Raw genomic sequence first — 8987 nt, 5'->3', positions numbered from 1 at the left:
GAAAGAACTCTTTCACGTATAAGGCAAAAAAGCTCGGTGTCAGCGACTCCTCTTTGAAGATGAACTTGAACCGTCATCCAAGGAAGAAACAAGCTCCCTCTCTACTAATCCAGTTCATTTACATGCAGGTGACATGGCAGCGTCTAGAAGAGTCACCATCCAGGAGGAAGGAGCCCCTGATTTTACGCTCCAACCATTCCAGGCACACCACCCAGCAGTAGCTGTAGATTTTGAAATAAAGTCTTCACTACTCAACTTGATGCCCAAGTTTCATGGCTTACCTGCTCAAGAGCCTATCAAGCATCTTAGGGATTTCCAGACAGCTTGTTCTACTGTCAAGCGTGATGGCACTAATGAAATCTCCATTCTATTGAAAGCCTTCCTGTTTTCTCTGGAGGGAAAGGCAAGAGAGTGGTAATACACTCAACCCGTAACAACTGTTTCCAACTGGGATACACTTAGGAGAGAGTTTCTGGATAAATTCTTTCCAGCTGAAGTTGCCGATAAGCTGAGGAAGGATATGTCTATGATCGTTCAGGATGAATCTGAGACCCTCTATGAATACTTGGAACGCTTCAATAATCTTCGAGATGCATGCCCCCATCATATGATTGACAAGATAGTGTTGCTCGGTTACTTTACACAGGGTTTGAAATCTCAAGATAGGACTACACTGGAAGGTGCTTGCAATGGTTCTATGAAAAAGTACAAGACTACGGAAGAAGCATGGCAATTGATCAGCGACTTAGCTGACTCTACTAGGAATCATAGGCAGAGACAAAGTCGGTCAAGAGCTGTTGCAGAGGTATCCACTAGTAAAGAGACTGCTGCTATAGCTCAGAGCTTATGTGAAATGACTAACTTGCTGAAGCAGATGCAACTGAATCAACAACAACCTCAGCAAGTTCAGCCTTCTCCACCACAGCACAGCCAGCAGTTGGTTCCGCAAAGAGTATGCGGAATCTATGCAGATTACAGTCACTATACTGATGAATGTCCGCAACTCCAACCAAAAGATAACACTGTAGCAGCCACTCATAACTTTCATGACCGCCCCAATCAAGGGTACAATCAAGGTTGCAACTATAACCAAGGATGGCAGGATAACTCTAACCAAGGTTGGAGAGATAATTCTAACCCGGGTTGGAGGGACAATTATAACAGAGGAGGCAGAGATAATAATAGAAATCAGAGGTGGAATAGCAATAACAATTTCAGGCAGCAGAATCAGAATCCGTCCTACAGAGCACCTCATTTAAGACAGCCTCAAGCATCTCAGCAGACCTCTCAGATCACTTACCCCTCTTTATCTCCTAATGATGAATTACTACAAGCTATTGATCGGAGACAACAGGCCATGGAAAACAACCTTACTTCTACTATGAATGGTTTGAATTCTACTTTGCAAGCTCTTGTCTCACAGATTGGATCAATGAACAACTCCAACAACCAGTCCTCAAGCTCTGGCGGACTCCCCTCTCAACCATTACCCAACCCAAATGGTGACATTAATGCCATCACCCTAAGGACTGGAACTACACTGCATGAGAGAAATCAGGAGGAGCTAAGCCCACCAGAACATGCCTCAGCTGAAGAGGTAGTAGAAATTGAAGATATTGAAGAGGAAGAGGACATACAGGACATAGCTGAAGAAGAAGAAGCTCAACCACAGGAGGAAGCACCAAATAGCACAGACACTGCAGAAAACGCCACTCCCATTCCATTTCCACAACTTGCAAGGAAGCCCAGGAAGCATGTGGAACCCGATCCCAAAATGGTAGAAATCTTCAAAAAGGTTGAGGTAATTGTTTCCCTTTTTGATGTCATTCAACAGGTACCTAAATATGCAAAGTTTCTAAAAGATTTGTGCATACATAAAGACAAAATTAATGAATTAGAAACTATTCCTTTAGGAAGTTCTATATCTGCTTTAATGGGAAATTTACCTGAAAAGTGTAGTGACCCAGGTCCTTGTATAGTCAGTTGTACTATTGGTGGTGTAGTAATTTATGATTGCATGTGTGATTTAGGAGCATGTGTTAGTATAATGCCTTTATCTGTATATGATGTTTTGAGGCTCCCTCCCTTAAAAAGGTCGGCAGCTCGTTTTGTGTTAGCAGATAAAAGCATTATTACAGTGGCTGGAGTTGCTGAAGACGTTTTAGTGAACATTAAAGGGCTCACATTCCCCACTGATTTTTATATCTTGGAGATGCCCCATAATGACTTAGATAAGCCATCATCAATCCTACTTGGGAGACCATTCCTGAAGACATCAAAATTTAAACTGGATGCTTTTTCAGGAACATACTCTTTTGAAATAGATGGCCGAATGGTAATCTTCAATCTGAATAGAATCATAAACAACCCTCCAGAAGATCGTTCTATCTTCCAGTGTGACATCATAGATGAAACCGTAGCTAAAGTTCATGGTGCGCGAAATTGTGATCACTACAACTTCACACAACTAACCAGCAAGTGCACTGGGTCGTCCAAGTAATACCTTACGTGAGTAAGGGTCGATCCCACGGAGATTGTTAGCATTGAAGCAAGCTATGGTCATCTTGTAAATCTTAGTCAAGCAAACTCAAATGTATATGATGATGAACGAAAATAACATAGAAGATAAGGATAGTGATACTTATGTATATCATTGGTGTAAGAGCTTCAGACAAGTGTATGAAGATGCCTTCCCTTCCGTCTCTCTGCTTTCCTACTGCCTTCATCCAATCCTTCTTACTCCTTTCCATGGCAAGCTCGTGTAGGGTTTCACTGTTGTCAGCAGCTACCTCCCATCCGCGCAGTGAAAGCTAATGCACGCACTCTGTCACAGTACTGCCAATCACCGGTTTGGTTCCCTCCCCTACCGGAATAGAATCACTCTTTTGCGTCTGTCACTAACGCCCAGTAGGTTACAGGTTTGAAGCACGTCACAGTCATTCAGTCATTGAATCCTACTCAGAATACCACAGACAAGGTTAGACCTTCCGGATTCTCTTGAATGCCGCCATCAGTTCTTGCCTATACCACGAAGACTCTGATCTCACGGAATGGTTGGCTCGTTTGTCAGGCGAGCACTCGGTTGTCAGGCGATCAACCATGCATCGTGCAATCAGGAATCCAAGAGATATTCACTAAGCCTCAGATGCTTGTAGAACAAGAATGGTTGTCAGTCACCTTGTTCATGGGGTGAGAATGGTGATGGGCGTCAATCATAACCTTCATCATGTTGAAGAACAAGTGATATCTTGGTAAAAGAACAAGCGGAATTGAATGGAAGAACAATAGTAATTGCATTAATACTCGAGGTACAGCAGAGCTCCACACCTTAATCTATGGTGTGTAGAAACTCCACCGTTGAAAATACATAAGAACAAGGTCTAGGCATGGCCGAATGGCCAGCCTCCCAAAAAGGGTTCAATCATAAAAACATGATCAAAAGGCTCTCCCTAATACAATAGTAAAAGGTCCTACTTATAGAAAACTAGTACATAGATGAGTAAATGACATAAAAATCCACTTCCGGGCCCACTTGGTGTGTGCTTGGGCTGAGCAATGAAGCAATTTCGTGTAGAGACTCTCCTTGGAGTTAAACGCCAGCTTTAGTGCCAGTTTGGGCGTTTAACTCCCAATTAGGTGCCAGTTCCGGCGTTTAACGCTGGAATTTCTTGAGGTGACTTTGAACGCCGGTTTGGGCCATCAAATCTTGGGCAAAGTATGGACTATTATATATTGCTGGAAAGCCCAGGATGTTTACTTTCCAACGCCGTTGAGAGCGCGCCAATTGGGCTTCTGTAGCTCCAGAAAATCCACTTCGAGTGCAGGGAGGTCAGAATCCAACAGCATCTGCAGTCCTTTTGAGTCTCTGGATCAGATTTTTGCTCAGGTCCCTCAATTTCAGCCAGAAAATACCTGAAATCACAGAAAAACACACAAACTCATAGTAAAGTCCAGAAAAGTGAATTTTAACTAAAAACTAATAAAAATATAATAAAACTAACTAGATCATACTAAAAATCTACTAAAAACAATGCCAAAAAGCATACAAATTATCCGCTCATCACAACACCAAACTTAAATTGTTGCTTGTCCCCAAGCAACTGAAGATCAAATAAGATAAAAAGAAGAGAATATGCAATGAACTCCAAAAACATCTATGAAGATCAGTATTAATTAGATGAGCGGGGCTTTTATCTTTTTGCCTCTGAATAGTTTTGGCATCTCACTCTATCCCTTGTAATTCAGAATGATTGGCTTCCTTAGGAACTTAGAATCCAGATAGTGTTATTGATTCTCCTAGTTAAGTATGATGATTCTTGAACACAGCTACTTATTGAGTCTTGGCTGTGGCCCAAAGCACTCTGTCTTCCAGTATTACCACCGGATACATACATGCCACAGACACATAATTGGGTGAACCTTTTCAGATTGTGACTCAGCTTTGCTAAAGTCCCCAATTAGAGGTGTCCAGGGTTCTTAAGCACACTCTTATTTGCCTTGGATCACAACTCTTATTCTTTCTTTTTCTTTCTTCTTTTTTTTTTCGGTTTTTTTTTTCGGTCTCTTTTTTTTTCTGCTTTTTCTTGCTTCAAGAATCATTTTTAATGATTTTTCAGATCCTCAGTAACATGTCTCCTTTTTCATCATTCTTTCAAGAGCCAACATTCATGAATCACAAGTTCAAAAGACATATGCACTGTTCAAGCATACATTCAGAGAACAAAAGTGTTGCCACCACATCAAAATAATTAAACTATTATAAAATTCAGAATTCATGCAATTCTTTCCTTTTCAATTAAGCACGTTTTTATTAAGAGAGGTGATGGATTCATAGGACATTCATAACTTTAAGGCATAGACACAAAGACACTAATGATCACAAGACACAAACATGGATAAACATAAGGCATAAAAATCGAAAAACAGAAGAATAAAGAACAAGGAAATCAAGGAACGGGTCCACCTTAGTGATGGCGGCTCTTTCTTGCTCTTGAAGATCCTATGGAGTGCTTGAGCTCCTCAATGTCTCTTCCTTGTCTTTGTTGCTCCTCCTTCATGATTCTTTGGTCTTCTCTAATTTCATGGAGGAGAATGGAGTGTTCTTGATGCTCCACCCTTAGTTGTCCCATGTTGGAACTCAATTCTCCTAGGGAGGTGTTTAATTGCTCCCAATAATTTTGTGGAGGAAAGTGCATCCCTTGAGGAATCTCAGGGATCTCATGGTGAGAGGGGTCTCTTGTGTACTCCATCCTTTTCTTGGTGATGGGCTTGTCCTCATCAATGGGGGTATCTCCCTCTATGTCAACTCCAACTGAATAACAGAGGTGACAGATGAGATGAGGAAAGGCTAACCTTGCCAAGGTGGAGGTCTTGTCCGCCACCTTATAGAGTTCTTGGGCTATAACCACATGAACCTCTATTTCTTCTCCAATCATGATGCTATGAATCATGATGGCCCGGTCTATGGTAACTTCGGACCGGTTACTAGTGGGAATGATTGAGCGTTGTATGAACTCTAACCATCCTCTAGCCACGGGCTTGAGGTCATGCCTTCTCAATTGAACCGGCTTTCCTCTTGAATCTTGCTTCCATTGTGCGCCCTCTTCACATATGGTTGTGAGGACTTGGTCCAACCTTTGATCAAAGTTGACCCTTCTAGTGTAAGGATGCTCATCTCCTTGCATCATAGGCAAGTTGAGCGCCACCCTCACACTCTCCGGACTAAAATCCAAGTATTTCCCCCGAACCATAGTGAGATAATTCTTTGGATTCGGGTTCACACTTTGGTCATGGTTCTTGGTGATCCATGCATTGGCATAGAACTCTTGAACCATCAAGATTCCGACTTGTTGAATGGGGTTGGTGAGTACTTCCCAACCTCTTCTTCGGATCTCATGGCGGATCTCCGGATATTCACCCTTTTTGAGTGAAAAGGGGACCTCGGGATCACCTTCTTCAAGGCCACAACTTCATAGAAGTGGACTTGATGCACCCTTGAGAGGAATCTATCCATCTCCCATGACTCGGAGGTGGAAGCTTTTGCCTTCCCTTTCCTCTTTCTAGAGGTTTCTCCGGCCTTGGATGCCATAAACGGTTATGAAAAAGCAACGCTTTTACCACACCAAACTTAGAATGTTTGCTCGTCCTCGAGCAAAAGAAGAAAGAATAGAGTAGAAGAAGAAGAAATGAGGAAGAGGGGAAGGTTTGTGTGTTCGGCCAATAAGGGAAAGAAAGGGTGTTTAGGTTGTGTGAAAATGAAGGGTTGAAGAAGGGTATATATAGGAGAGAGGGGTGTAATGGTTCGGCCATGGAGGGTGGGTTTGGGAGGGAAAGTGGTTTGAATTTGAAGGGTGAGGTTGGTGGGGATTTATGAAGGATGGATGTGAGTGGTGAAGAGAAAGATGGGATTTGATAGGTGAAGGGTTTTTGGGGAAGAGGTATTGAGGTGATTGGTGAGTGGGGGAAGAAGAGAGAGAGTGATGGTGGGGTCCTGTGGGGTCCACAGATCCTGTGGTGTCAAGAAAAAGTCATCCCTGCACCAAATGTTGCTCAAAATCACGTTTTGAGCTATTTCTGGCGTTAAACGCCGGGCTGGTGCCCATTCCTGGCGTTTAACGCCAGGTTGTTGCCCTTTACTGGCGTTTAACGCCAGTCTGGTGCCCCTTTCTGGCGTTAAACGCCCAGAATGGTGCCAGACTGGGCGTTAAACGCCCAACAGCTAGCATTACTGGCGTTTGAACGCCAGCTTCTTCTCCTCCAGGGTGTGCTGTTTTTCTTCCTGTTTTTCATTCTGTTTTTGCTTTTTTCATTGTTTTTGTGACTTATTATGATCATCAACCTACAAAAAAGATAAAATAACAAAAGGAAATAGTTAGCTATAAAACATTGGGTTGCCTCCCAACAAGCGCTTCTTTAATGTCATTAGCTTGACAGAGGACTCTCATGGAGCTTCAGAAATGATCAGAGCAATGTTGGAACCTCCCAACACCAAACTTAGAGTTTGAATGTGGGGGTTCAACACCAAACTTAGAGTTTGGTTGTGGCCTCCCAACTCCAAACTTAGAGTTTGACTGTGGGGGCTCTGCTTGGCTCTGTTTTGAGAGAAGCTCTTCATGCTTCCTCTCCATGATGATAGAGGGATGTCCTTGGGCCTTAAACACCAAGGATTCTTCATTCACTTGAATGATCAACTCTCCTCTATCAACATCAATCACAGCTTTTGCTGTGGCTAGGAAGGGTCTGCCAAGGATGATGGATTCATCCATGCACTTCCCAGTCTCTAGGACTATGAAGTCAGTAGGAATGTAATGGTCTTCAATCTTCACCAAAACATTCTCTACAAGTCCATGAGCTTGTTTTCTTGAATTGTCTGCCATCTCTAATGAGATTCTTGCAGCTTGCACCTCAAGGATCCCTAATTTCTCCATTACAGAGAGGGGCATGAGGTTTACACTTGACCCTAAGTCACACAAGGCCTTCTTGAAGGTCATGGTGCCTATGGTACAAGGTATAGAAAACTTCCCAGGATCCTGCCTCTTTTGAGGCAGTTTCTGCCTAGACAAGTCATCCAGTTCTTTGGTGAGCAAGGGAGGTTCATCCTCCCAAGTCTCATTTCCAAATAACTTGTCATTCAGTTTCATGATTGCTCCAAGGTATTTAGCAACTTGCTCTTCAGTGACATACTCATCCTCTTCAGAGGAAGAATACTCATCAGAGCTCATGAATGGCAGAAGTAAGTCCAATGGAATCTCTATGGTCTCATTTTGAGCCTCAGATTCCCATTGGAACTCAGAGGAGATTGGTACACGCTCACTGAGGTCTTCCTCAGTGGCGTCCTCCTCTTCTCTATCCTCTCCATATTCGGCCATATCTATGGCTTTGCACTCTCCTTTTGGATTTTCTTCTGTATTACTTGGGAGAGTGCTAGGAGGGAGTTCAGTGACTTTCTTGCTCAGCTGACCCACTTGTCCTTCCAAATTTCTGATGGAGGACCTTGTTTCATTCATGAAACTTTGAGTGGTCTTTATTAGATCAGAGACCATTGTTGCTAAGTCAGAAGTATTCTGCTTAGAACTCTCTGTCTGCTGCTGAGAAGATGATGGAAAAGGCTTGCCATTGCTAAACCTGTTTCTTCCACCATTATTGTTATTGAGACCTTGTTGAGGTCTCTCTTGATTCTTCCATGAGAAATTGGGGTGATTTCTCCATGAAGAATTGTAGGTGTTTCCATAGGGTTCTCCTAGGTAATTCACCTCTTCCATAGAAGGGTTCTCAGGATCATAGGCTTCTTCCTCAGATGAAGCTTCCTTAGTACTGCTTGGTGCATTTTGCATTCCAGACAGACTTGAGAAATCAAATTGACTTGTTGAGTCAATATCTTGTTCTGAGCCAATATGGCATTCAGAGTATCAATCTCAAGAACTCCTTTCTTCTGACTAGTCCCATTGTTCACAGGATTCCTTTCAGAAGTGTACATGAATTGGTTATTTGCAACCATTTCAATCAATTCTTGAGCTTCTGCAGGCGTCTTCTTCAGATGAAGAGATCCTCCAGCAGAGCTATCCAAAGACATCTTGGATAGTTCAGAGAGACCATCATAGAAAATACCTATGATGCTCCATTCAGAAAGCATGTCTGAAGGACATCTTCTGATTAATTGTTTGTATCTTTCCCAAGCTTCATAGAGGGATTCTCCATCCTTCTGTCTGAAGGTCTGGACTTCCACTCTAAGCTTACTCCATCTTTGTGGTGGAAAGAACTTTGCCAAGAAGGCATTGACTAGCTTTTCCCAAGAGTCCAGGCTTTCTTTAGGTTGAGAATCCAACCATATTCTAGCTCTGTCTCTTACAGCAAAAGGGAATAGCATCAGTCTGTAGATCTCAGGGTTAACCCCATTAGTCTTGACTGTGTCACAGATTTGCAAGAATTCAGCTAAGAACTGATGAGGATCTTCCATTGGAAGTCCATGGAACTTGCAATTCTGTTGC

The 8987-nt window shown here is 42.7% G+C and overlaps 1 non-coding gene across 1 annotated transcript; it reads left to right on the top strand.

Moving 5' to 3' along the window:
• The first annotated feature begins 8626 nt into the window (after positions 1-8626).
• On the top strand, positions 8627-8734 carry LOC130953389 (small nucleolar RNA R71). The gene has a single exon (XR_009075559.1). It is a non-coding gene; the product is annotated as a small nucleolar RNA R71 (small nucleolar RNA).
• The last annotated feature ends 253 nt before the right edge of the window (positions 8735-8987 follow it).

The sequence above is a fragment of the Arachis stenosperma genome, chromosome 9, assembly GCF_014773155.1.
Source record: "Arachis stenosperma cultivar V10309 chromosome 9, arast.V10309.gnm1.PFL2, whole genome shotgun sequence".
In the NCBI taxonomy this organism is placed as follows: domain Eukaryota; kingdom Viridiplantae; phylum Streptophyta; class Magnoliopsida; order Fabales; family Fabaceae; genus Arachis; species Arachis stenosperma.
The sequence above is the reverse complement of the archived record's forward strand: the minus strand, read 5'-3'. Positions and strand labels throughout refer to the sequence as shown.